This window comes from Mesocricetus auratus, unplaced genomic scaffold (genome assembly GCF_017639785.1).
Source record: "Mesocricetus auratus isolate SY011 unplaced genomic scaffold, BCM_Maur_2.0 Super-Scaffold_100014, whole genome shotgun sequence".
Lineage (NCBI taxonomy): Eukaryota > Metazoa > Chordata > Mammalia > Rodentia > Cricetidae > Mesocricetus > Mesocricetus auratus.
The window spans coordinates 43,803,675-43,816,377 of NW_024429197.1; the positions used below are offsets into that span (position 1 = coordinate 43,803,675).

Below are 12,703 nucleotides of genomic sequence, written 5' to 3' on the forward strand. Positions count from 1 at the left end.
CACTAACCCCAATTCTGACAGCGGGCTCATCTCCAAAATTTACAAAGAACTCAAGAAGCAAGTCTCCAAAACACCAAAGGATCCAATCAAAAAGTGGGGTACAGAACTAAATAGAGAATTCTCAGTAGAGGAGTCTAAAATGGCTGAGAGACACTTAAGAAAGTGCTGAACATCCCTAGCCATCTGGGAAATGCAAATCAAAACAACTCTGAGATACCATCTTACACCTGTCAGAATGGCTAAAATCAGAAACTCCAATGACAGTTTATGCTGGAGAGGATATGGAGAAAGGGAAACACTCCTTCACTGCTGGTGGGAGTGCCAACTCGTACAGCTACTTTGGAAATCAGTATGGAGGTTCCTCAGGAAAATGGGAATCAGTCTACCACAAGAACCAGCAATTACACTCTTAGGCATAGACCCAAAAGATGCACATTCATACATCAAGGACATCTGTTCCACCATGTTCATAGCAGCATTATTTGTAATAGCCAGAATCTGGAAACAATCTAGATGCCCCTCAACTGAAGAGTGGATAGAGAAAATGTGGTACATCTACACAATGGAGTACTATTCAGTGGAAAAAAAAACAATGGAATCTTGAAATTCATAGGCAAATGAATGGCACTAGAAGAAACCATACCGAGTGAGGTAACCCAGTTGCAAAAAGAGAAGCATGGTATATACTCACTCATATATGGATTTTAGATATGTATCAGAGGAGTACCAGCATACAATCCCACTGCCAGAGAGTCTAGAAAACAGAACCTTCATCCAGTGACTGATGGAAGCAGAGGCAGACACCCACAGCTAAACACTGAACTGGACTCCTGGAATCCAGTGACAGAAAGGGAGGAGTAATGAGCAAAGGAGTTAAGACTGGTCTGGTTTAACCCACAGAAACAGCTGACCTGAACAAGGGGGAGCTCTTGGACCCTAGATTGATGGCTGGGTGGACAGCATGGGACTGACCCAGACCCTCTGAATGTGGTTGTCAGTGACGAGGCCTAGGTAATCTTTGGGGACTTGGGTAGTACTTATCCCTGGCGTACAAATAGACTTTGAGTGCCCATCCCACAATGAGGGATGCTCTCTCAGCCTGGACTCTTGTGGAAGGGCCTAGGCCCTGCCCTGGATAAAATGACAGATTCTGGAGATCCACCATGGAGTGCCTCACCCTCCCTAGGCATTGGAGTGAAGACTGGGGGTGGGGACCTGGGGGACCTTGTGGGGAGAGCAGGGGAGGAGGGGAGGGAGAGGGAGCTGGGAGCTGGGATTGACATGTGAAACAAGCTTGTTTCTAACTTAAAAAAAAGAAGAGAAAAAAACACACCATGAACTTAATTTTGTATTGACCATGTAGTACTTGGCATGGGGCCTCCCCATGTGTGCTCTGTATTCCCGGTGACACACCATTGCAGAAAGCTAACATTTCCTTTTTCAGTGGGTATCAATTGTAGATAGACTCTTGGTTGGGGATGGGAGCACATGTCCACTTCCCTTTCCCAGTGCTAAGACCCTGTCAAGCAGCCTCCTTCATACTGTAAGAAGTTAGCAATCACACTAAGTTACTGGAGGAAAATTTAATGAAAAGATGACATGCTTAGGGACAAAGGGAACTCTGGAGCTTGTGGGGGCGGGATCTGTCACCTATCCCTGTCTTCATGGGGGAGAGGAGGTAACAGCTCCAGAATCAAAGACAGTATTTGTAAGGAAGGATCAACTGACCAGAGACTACCCTGTTAAGCAGGCAAGGGGTCCCGGCAAGCCTGAGAAGAGGGAGCTGAAGGGTCAATGTTCATGCCCCTCAGTCTTATACATCTCCTGCTGCTGCTTCCCTAAGGCTGGGCTCCTCTGGGAGTTGGGAGGGAAGCACTGGTCATTGCCACGACCCTGCAGGTCATTTGTCTGGGTGCAGGTGAGAACAGAGCCCCCGGGGTAATCTGAACTAGCATGGAAGTTTATTAGGCCAATGGTTATGACTTAATTGATAACAACTGTACAAGTAGGCATGACTGTAAGAGATGGGTGCCATGGTACTTGGTATACTTGAGGCCCTTCAAAAAACGCTTAGGTGGACCAACTCATTCGCTCTTCCGCAGGCACAGGAGATAACACAATGATCCTGTTTGACTGACTTAGAGACCCATCAAAAGACCTCAGACACTACCGGTAGAGTGCGAGTGTAAACTCAACCTGATGTTTGTAATTACAGATTCAGTGTTTATTGTCCACCTTACCCCAAATGGTAACTGCTGATTTGGATCTTGAATTTGTGATAAAATAGGGAAGTGACTGAGGTGTGGGCTTGGACAGGAGCCATTTATTGTCCTCAAGGTCAAGCAAACACCCTCCAGTTAAAAGATGTTAAAGTATAACCCAAGAGAAGAGAGGAAGAGACAAGGGCGGGAGGAGGGGCTGTGAAGCCAACGGCACATAGAATACAGGCCAAATGTCTAATTATAGCTGACAAGGCTCTCATGATCTGGGCCTCTTTCCCTATGCCCCCCATGGGGCACTGTGTCCCAGCCAAAGTCAACTTTGTTTAGTTCTCTAAATAGCCCTCAGGTCTTCGCCCCAGCTGCTGCTTCTGCCTGGAACACGGCACCCTGTTTTCTATTCACCCATCTCCACTCTGCTTATCTAACTGGCAGGTGCTGGTGAGGGCCTTTCTTTCAGCATTCCTCTTTCTCTCCTTCCTCTGCTAGGTCTTTATCTGGGTGCCTGCTGTACACAGACACTGAGAGAGCTGGCCCCGGGCCTGTGGAGTTCTCTGAGGAAACCGTTCCTCCATGTCCACGTGGAGGCTGGGTTTTTTTCCGGTGTGTTGGCGTGACATCCTGGGCTTCTCTGATGGCAGCTTTCTTACTCGGTGCCCTGGCGCCCTGGATGTGCATCTGTCTCTGTTATATCATAAGCTCCAGAAGACAGAAGTATGTCTGTCTGTGTGGGTATTAGATTCCCATGCCACAATAACAAATTACCCGTGACTTCGCGGTTTAAAATGGCACAAGTTTACTGTTTTGTGGTTATGTAGGTATATGTTTAACAGAAGTTCACTGGGCTAAAATGAACTGTTTTCTTGCCTTTCCAACTGCAGGCTAACCATAGTCTGTGGTCAACAGCTTCTTCCTTCCTTCCTTCACCTACAGAGCCATCCAAGCCTGCTAGCAATAGAAAAGGTCATGATCTCTGATGCCAACTCTTTCAATCCCCTGGTTACATTAGGGACACCTAGATAAACCAGGTCACTAACAATAATTTTAACTCTGGCTGTCTCTTTAATTCTTTTTTGCTTACAGTTTCCATCAATTAGGACTGGTATATCTTTGGAGGTTCGTCATTCTACCTACCATACTGTAGATGCCCAATTGTAGGGAATATAGGAAAGACCAAATGTCTGAGTGTGTGTTTGGGAATGTGAGTGTGACACGTAAGAATGATGGATAATTGGGTACTAGGGTTGTGATCTGACCGTGTGTGTGTGTGTGTGTGTGTGTGTGTGTGTGTGTGTCTGTGTGTGTGTTTTGGAGTGACACAGTACCTGACCTCATTGATGGAGTGCAGATGTATGTAGTGTATGTTGGAAGCTTGGGGACCATCAGAAAGGGGAAACAGAAACATGAAATAGATAGCAGTTCTGTTTTCCTGGAAAAAACCCATAAAGTAGTTAGTTTATGTACCATGTGGATACTCATGCTTCAGGACCTAGATTTCTGCTCTCTCTATTCAGAGAATAGAGAGAAACTCTGGTCACACTGAGAGTGAAAACCCTGTCTTGCCTGGGCCAGGCACCTCTGAGGATGGCTTGAATGAGTCAGCATACAGCTTGGGCATACTTGTGCTGCCAGCACTGGGAAATCAATCACAGCACAGTTTCCTATTGTCACAGTGAGGGCAACAGCTCCTGACACAGAATCCTTTTCAGTACCCAGCCTACTTCTTATCTAACTTCACAGATCTAAGAACAGTGGAACCTTTAAGTCATATGTAGCTTGACCCCTTCTTTTCACAGAGGAGATATTGCCAAACAAGTGCAGATGCTGTCCAGTGAGTGCAGATACTGCCCAGTGAGTGCAGATACTGTCCAGTGAGTGCAGATACTGCCCAGTGAGTGCAGATACTGTCCAGTGAGTGCAGATACTGTCCAGTGAGTGCAGATACTGTCTAGTGAGTGAAGATACTGTCCAGTGAGTGCAGATACTGCCCAGTGAGTGCAGATGCTGCCCGGTGAGTGGTGGATCTGTGCAAGCTTCTATAACTATCAGAGCAGGGAAGCATCGGGGTCTCTTATTGCTGACATTTTACTCTTGTTCCAGGTCCATTCTTCTGAAAGATAAAGTCCACGATGATACTTCTAAACAGTCAGCTCCTAAGAGAAGCTTCTCTCAAGAATTTCTGCCCAACTTCTCATACAAAGAGCCAGATAGGACAGTCAGAATCTGGAGGTATTTGTGTCTTCTCTCCCTTTCTCTTGAAATATAGCCTAAAGCCCAGACCCAAACTAGTGCTACCGTCTTCCCAAGCAAGTGATGCTTATTGACTTGTGTTTATGTAACACATAAACATGTGTAACTTAGGGTCCTTCCAAATGTAGTCACCATGCTAGATGCCAGACACCCTGAAGAGAAACTCACAGACAGAGGTCATTGCCCTCAAAGGGTCTAATCATCAGGAGGCTTCCAGTTTTCCCCCAGACACAGATAGTCCATGCTGTTTCATGTATTAATAAGGGAAGGGAAGGAAAGAAGGGGAGAAGGGTGGAGGAAGGGAAGGAGGGAGGGGATGAGGGAGGGAGGGAGCAGAGGAAGAGAGGAAGGGAAGGAGGGAGGGAGTTAGGACTGCAGTAAGAGTATGAGTATATAAGAAGAGAAGATCATGAAAGCAAGAGAAAGATAGACAGTTGGAGGCACACCAAGATGAAGAGAGAGCAAGATGGCGAATGATCTAGAAATACAGGTAGAGTCTGTCACAAAGGACCTCCAGCCACAGGGCCTCCTCTCCACCTGTAAAGAATCCAAGAAAGGATTGCACCTGCAGGAGGATGGCCCTGTGGCTCTCTCTGCCACACACAGGAGGCTGAGATGGAAGCTGAGAAAACAGTTCCCAGGATTCCAGGAAGCCCTCCATGGTTGCTCTACAGTCTCTCATAAAGCCTGGAAGAAGAACTCAGGAGTTCCCGGTCCAACTCCGCATGAAGACTGTTTGAGCTTCACTCTTCCAGAAAGCCCTACCTACCTGCATCCTTAAATAGTAACTTCCCTCCCTTCCATGGAGAGGAAAAACACTCCACCATTCCCTCCACCCCCCACCCCTGTCTTCAGTCCATGCATCCCAGTCTTAACCATGGGTATGTGCATTATCTTGGTATTGCTAGCTGTGTGTCAACTGACACAAGATAGAGTCTTCTGAGAGGAGGGAATCTAGGAGAAATGTTTTCATAACTTCAGACTGCAGACAAGCCTGTAGGGGTTTGTCTTAATCAGTGATTGACGTGGGAGGGCCCTGCATGCTGTGAGTGGCGCCACTCCTGGGCTGGTGATCCTGGGTGCTGTAAGAAAGCAGTTCGAGCAACACACCAGTAAGCAGCATCCCTCCACGGCCTCTGCATCAGCTCATCATCCCTCCAGGTTGAGGCTCTATTAGAGCTCCTGCCCTGACTGCCTTTGACAATGAACTGCTGTGTGACGGAAGTGTAAGCAAAATAAACCCTTTCCTTCCAAGTTGCTTTCATCACAGCAACAGAAACTTTAACAAAGACAGTGTGGTCATATGTACATGCTGTGACATAGGTAAAACATAGCGGGAGTTCCCACCCTTTCCCAAACAGGCTAAAAGCAGGAACTATTCATCTATTGTCATTTAGTAAACCAGTGTCTGTTGAGCACCTACTAAGTGCCTGACACCACAATAAGTTTATGCTGGTAATTCTAATCTTGACTGGGAGAAGAGGTACTCACAATCCTGTACTGCAAACAGACCAAGATGAACCCTATTGTGCAAGCAAAGAGCTGAAACAGAGAAAGACCACTGATCACATTTGGATTCGGAACTTCCTTGGGACTGCCCCTTAGTTTTCTCTTACACTCACCTCTTTCACTGAGTCTAGAATTCTTGCAGGACAACAATGTTATGAAATCACTGTTGTATCTTCAGTACCTCCATAGTCCATACATTAGGCTCATGGAGAAGAGATTTGAATGAATGAACAAGTTTGGGGTCTAGAGGTCTCAGGTCCTAGAATCTTTACTATTTCATTGGAGTCTTAGAAGAGGGACTGCTGCCCCCAACTCCATATACTCTTTGCCATCCTATTTCTCGACAAAACGGGAGCCCTAATAGAGCCTGAATCTGGAGGTGGAAGTGGGATTGTCTTAGGAGGCATACTGAAACTTCCTCAGGTACTCCAGAATCCAGGGGAGTCCAATAATGACCTAAAATGAGCACCAGTTCAGTCCTGCCCAGGATAGGAAGCATGCAAATTCAGGCATTGGTCCAGGTGGGTCTAATACGGAGGAGGGGCATGACAGCAGGGGTTAGCATGGCACCTGAAGTCAGCAGATGCCCAAGATTCCCTTTTTGTTCTAGAAGGACGACTTTTAATTGAACACGACTGAAGCCTCAGTTCAGTCTTGGTCATCCCTACACTTGTATCACACCTCTGTCCATGGTCTTCTAAGCAACCCCAGGAGGTCCTTTTTACCCTATCACCTCCAGTAGTTCCCAGAAGTACTGGGTTTCCCTGAAAAATCACCCAAATAAAGTCTCCCATGTCCATCTTCTGCCCTTCTCAGAGGCCAGGCTCTGCCAGGTAGAAGGAAGCAACTTCAGTTCTGACCTTTAAGGATATGATAGCACAGGTGTGATGTTGGAGGCTGGAATGTGAGTAGAAACGTACACTGTGAGGGTGTGTGTGAGCTTCTTCCAGAATGCTGAGAGGGAGTGTGTGGGTCCAGCTAGGGGAATTTGGGAATTCCTCTAAGTATGCGTGTGTACGAACAAGGTTAAGCAGATGTTTGCCTGCTGGACAAGGGGCACAGGGCATCCAGAGTCAAGGGAGTTGCCTGAAGCATGAAGAGTGTGGTGTGTATTTGAGAGAGTAATCGGCCATGTGGCTGGGCAAGTGTACCAGGCACTGAGTGGGAGAACAAGGCTGGGGCAGCCACACAGAAGGCTTGAAATGTGTTTTAAGATTTTCAGATTTCCTTCTGCACATTGCACCATAAGCAAAGACAACAGGGCCCCTAGTCACGCAGGCTCCCAGTCAGTGTCAGGGAAGAGGTTTAAGGTATCATTTAACCTGAAACAAATGTACCATCAGCAGTTTTTATAAACCTCCAGCAAAGAAGAAACAAGAGCTGTTGAAATGTGAAAATAATTAGAGAGGCGGCTTTCCCAGGGAACAAACATGGCCCACGCTGTGCAGAGAGAAGAACAAACAAATTTAGGGGCGGTTATGAAGCTGTAAAAATCCGTTTATTTCTGAAGAAAGAAATAACGTTGGAGCAAAGCCACCGAGTCTGCACAGCCATAAATCAGGGCTGAGGCGGTGAGGAAGGAGGAGTCAGCCGATAAATTCAGCTGCATTCCAGCTGTCCCTGGCGGCCTGGGAACCTGCTCTGCCTGGGTTGTGCAGCCGCGATCAGATCACAGCATCCCAAAGTCAGAATGCCCCGCCTGTGCTCTCCTGTGCTTGCCCCATCAGAAAGCCTTTGGCTGGGTTAAGACTTCGGGAAAGCTGGTCTGAGAGTTTCAGTTTTCAAAAAGAAGTGGGGGAAAACAGAGCACCCGAGTTCCCCCTTTTCCAGTTGCTTTCTGCAGGGCAGTTTCAGCGCAACAGAAACCCCGAGTGGGCAGTGAGGCACGGCCCGGGCTCTGGAGGGAATTCCCACTCTGTGGGCTCAGAAGGGGAGCTCACACCCTCCCACCCCAGGCTGCGGGCTTCGGTAAACAGCCTCGGTGGAAAGGTCATCACTGACCTCCAGGCGGAGGGATTTTTCTCGTCTCACACCTCGGGTTTCTGGAGAGAGAGAAAGAGAGCTTGTTTACTGAGAATTTGCTCCAATAACGCTGAGCCTGAGGGCGGCAGGGTTTACAGAGCAAGCAAGCAGCTCCAGGAGCAGGCCAAACTTCAGCTTCACGCTGGTGAGCGCCTGGCGAGGAATGCCCCAGCCTCAGACCTGCAGGCTTTGTTTGCTGCTCTTCAGTGAATGAGAACAAGTGGTGTCACTTCACTGAGTACTGACCTCTGCTTCACCAGAAGCCACATAAACTCGTGTGCACTTTGCATGACCTATAGACCAGCTCTGTATGGTAAGCACCATTGTGTCCTAGTATTCAAGAGGCAGTGAGTGGTGGCAGTAGGAGACAGGTGTACCTCCACTTTCAACCACTAAACTCTGTGGTTTCAGTAACCAAGGCTCCCGTCCAGGGAGCTAAATGGACGAAGCACATGGTAGGTGACAGTTCACTCAAGTGAATTAGCTTCATCAAGAGCCACAATAACAAATTACTCAGTGCCAAAAAGTTACCAGTTACCGGAGCTCCAACTCCCCTAGCCAAGAAACCCTTTACATATGCTAATTCAATGCTGCCAGAAAAGCACCCTTGAGGAAGGTGGCAACTCCGTTTTATAGATCAGAGAACTGAGTTAGGGAGGTGAAAATGCCACACCCCCAACCCCCGGAGCAGGGCAGTCTTGCCATTAAAGGCTACTGGGTGGCATCTGTGGTGTCTGCAGTCAATAGAAAGTGTGTTTCTGTTTAGAAACTTAAAAGAACTATATTCTTTACTAAGCCAGACGCCATCCTAACAGATTTCCAGATTTCATGAGAATAAAACGAAATTAACACCTCTGTATCTTTGTGGGCGTGGTGTACACATGTCTGTGTGAGTGCGTGCACTTGTACATGTATGTGTTTATGTAAGGGTAGTAGACGCCAGAAGTCCCCAGAAGTCAATGCTGGGGGCCCTCCTTGGTTATTCTCCATCTAATTTTTGGAGCACTGCCTTTCGCTGAACCTAGAGCTCGTTGATTTGGATCTCGCAGTGTACTTGTCTCTCGTGTCCTCCCTTACCCTGGAGTTGCAGATAGATGCTGCCCCTAGCTTTTTGTAGGCTCCTGGGGATCTGAATTCAGGTCCTCCTGTTTTCACAGCAGTCGTTTTACTGTTTGAGCCATCTCTCCAACCCCGCATCTCTATCTTTTGACTCTTGTCTTAGCGTTTTATGTGAGTAGAGGGACCCCTATTGAACTGCAGTCAGCACTGGTGGCAGGAAAAACCTAAGTAGAACCTGGCCCCACTGCACAGCTGTCATAATTTATCACTCTTTCAATATCAATGTAGTGACCACTACATTTTATTGAGCATCTATACATCAAGCATTTCTTAGGCTGGTTTCCAGATGAAGAAATTCTAGCTGAAAAAGGAGGAGTGACCAGACAAAGTAGTGGGATTGCCGGGATAACTATTTGGCTATTTCAAGTGTCTATTACAGTTTTTCACCTCGTCCTTATTTATTTTGTCTGCTTCTTCCCCTCATTTTATATTTTAGTTTCCCATTTATGTCATGACAAATTACTGCAAACCCAGACATATATAATACCACATATTTGTCTTATTCCATTCTAGAGATTAGAGATCTAAAGCCAGTGTGAGTGACTGAATTTCAGGTCCTAATCTCTAAGGTCTACAGACATGGGAAGTGAGTATCACTCATTATATCATGTTTTCAAACGGCTGCTCCTATCAGCCCCATCATAGGTCAGTTCCTCGGCATCGCCATGTGACTCTGGTCGAGATTAAGGACAACCATTGCCAGTATATCGTGACCTGCTCTAATGCACAAACCATGCATAAATTCCTTAATTTTTATCGGTCTCACAAAAAAAAGCTGCAAGTGAAATAACAGTAATGTCTCCTGAGGTTTGCTGTGATTTTTTTTGGAGACAGGGTCTCACTATGTATCTCTGACTGTCCCAGAACTCACTATACAGACTAGGCTAGCTTTGAACTCACAGAGATTGATCTGCCTGCCTCCTGCGTGCTGGGATTAAGGTTGAGGGATTGCCTCCATCAGATGGACCTGTAGGCAATCTCCTGGTCTACATGAAAGCAGGCTGAGCAAGCCACAGAGTGCAAGGCCAAAAACGGCATTTTTTCATTGCCTCCACTTCGGTTTCTGCCTCCAGGTCCCTGCTTTTGAGTTTCTGCCTTGAGCGCCCTTAATGATGGACCATGATCAGTATAAAACAGATACCCCCCCTTTTCCCCCTCAAGTTGGTTTAGTCGGTGTTTTATCACAATGGAGAAACCTAAGACCCTGCGCAAGCATGAAGGCTAGAGTCAAAATTCCCAGTACCCACCTAAAAGTCAAGCAGGTACGGCAGCTGCCTAGAATCCCAGCACGTGGGAAGCAGAGCCAAGGTGCCTTCCTTGATTGTTCTCCACTTTGTCTGTTGGGAAAAAAATCTCTAGCTCATCCTAGAGGCTGGCCATTCCAGCTAGTCTAGCTAGCCAGTTTGCCCCGGCACCTCTGGCGCTGCTTCCCACGTGTTGGGATTACAGGTAGCTGCCCCAATCCCTCAACTAATGTTCCATGTTCTAAAGTACCCTATGCCAAGCTTACAAAAGCACAACTGGCCAGTGGCATAAAAGCAGCAAGCATTTTAGCCACCAGGCCACCTCTCCAGGCCGTGAAAGAATTCCAAGTCCAAGATGCTACCATTGTGATGGGGCCTAGATGGGAGGTCTGAGGTGAGTGGAAGAAGACAGGAAGCATATCAAGGCAGCTCCAGGAACTCTACTCCAAGGGGCACTGCATTCTGAGCCAGCCACGAGTCCATCCCACACCTCAGTCTCCATTCCACTTTCAGATCACGGAATCAACTACAATCCATTCCTTTACCTCGTCCCCTTCCTTAGTATCTCCTTTTAGCCTCCCCTGGTCTCATTTCCAGTTTTGGTGGGTGGTTACCCACATTGACTCCCACTTACAAAAGCTACATTTTGGGATCTATCTATGAGGCAAAATATACTCTCTTTTTTTTTTGTCTTTCTAAGTTGGGGTCATCTCACTTAATATACTATTTCCTAGACCCATCCATTTTCCAGAGACTTCAGAATTCCATGTTTCTTTAAAGCTAAGTACTTATTTTGTGTGTATGTACCTCATTTTTATTATCTACTCATTTGTGGATGGGCATATATTGTTCGGTTTGCCTGTTATTGTTAATTGAGCACCATTAAATATGGCCGTGTGAAGTGTCTTGGCCATAGAACGTGGAGGCCTTTAGATGTATGCTCAGTAATGGAAGAGCTCAGTCAAGTGGTATTTCTGTATTCAATATTTTTAGAAGCATCCACACAAATTTTCATAATAGCGGTACTAGTTTACACTACCACTATCAGTGATGAAGAAGGCTTCCTCTTCCCCCACAGCCTTGTTAGCATTAGTTGTCAGTCTTCTTAATGCTAGCCATTATTCTGACTAGGGGAAATGGTATTGCAAAGTAGTTTTAGTCTGTATTTCCCTGATGGCTAATGATGAACTTATTGACAAAGTCTATCAAGCATTCAAGGGAGATCTATCATCAAGACTTCCCTTAGAGACAAGGAACTCTACTAAATTCATTCTATGAAGCCAGTATTTCCTGATACCAAAACCAGAGACTACAAACAAAAAAGAAAACTACAGATCGCTTTTCTTATTGAATACGGATGCAAAAATTCTCAATTAAAATACTCACAAGTCAAGTTTGAGAACATATTAAGAAGATTGTACGTCAAGACCAAGCAGGTTTTATCCCAGAAGTGCAAGATTGTTTCAATGTACACAAAGCAATAAATATAATACATTGTTATAAATAAACTCAAATATGAAAATCATATGATCATCTTCATAGATACATAAAATGCACTTGACAAAATTCAATTTACTTTCATTATAAAAGCCTAGAGTAATTAGAACCAGATGGACCATACATCAAAATAATAAGGACCAATATGACAGACCTTTAGCCAACATTATATTAAACAGAAGAAAAGCTGAGAGCATGTCTGCTCAAGTCCAGAACAAGACAAGTTTGTCTCTCTTACTTGGTATAGTATTTGAGGCCTTAGAAAAAATAAGATATGAGAAAGACATAAAATTAGAAAATAAAAATTCAATTATCCTATTGAATATACAATATTCTACATGTAGGAGACCTCATCGGACCCACCAGAAATCTCTTATGTCTAATAAAAAAATTCCACAAAATTGCAAGACACAAAATCAGTAGCTTTCATCTATACAAGTAATGAATTCACAAGGAAACAAATTAGGAAAAAAATCCCATTCATAACAGCTCAAAAAAAAAAAACAAAATCAAAAAAGAGGCTTCGCTTGGCAACAGATAGGAGCAGGTGCAGAGACCCAAAGCCTGACATTACAGAGAGTCTACATTCACAGTCTCCATCTTATCTTTCCTCGTGGAGACTAGGGAACCCTGTGAAAGAGGGGAGGAAAGACTGTAAGGATCACAGGTTCTGGAGGACGCAGCCCACCAAATCAGCTAGGAAGGGATCATATGGGCTCACAGAGACTGAAATAGCAATCACAAAGCCTGAAGGGGCCTGCATGAAGTCCTCTGTGTGTATGCTATGGCTGTTAGCTTGGTGTTCTTATGAGATAGTGGGAGTGAATGTGTCTCTGACTCTTT

The 12,703-nt window shown here is 45.7% G+C and overlaps 1 long non-coding RNA gene across 1 annotated transcript in view; it reads right to left on the minus strand.

Annotated features, from left to right (window-relative positions):
* Positions 1-7,469: 7,469 nt before the first annotated feature.
* LOC121144017 overlaps positions 7,470-12,703 on the minus strand; it is a 47,470-nt gene continuing 42,236 nt past the window's right edge. Inside the window, exon 4 of the long non-coding RNA XR_005881355.1 lies at positions 7,470-8,020. This is a non-coding gene — a long non-coding RNA (uncharacterized LOC121144017). The remainder of the gene's footprint in view (positions 8,021-12,703) is intronic.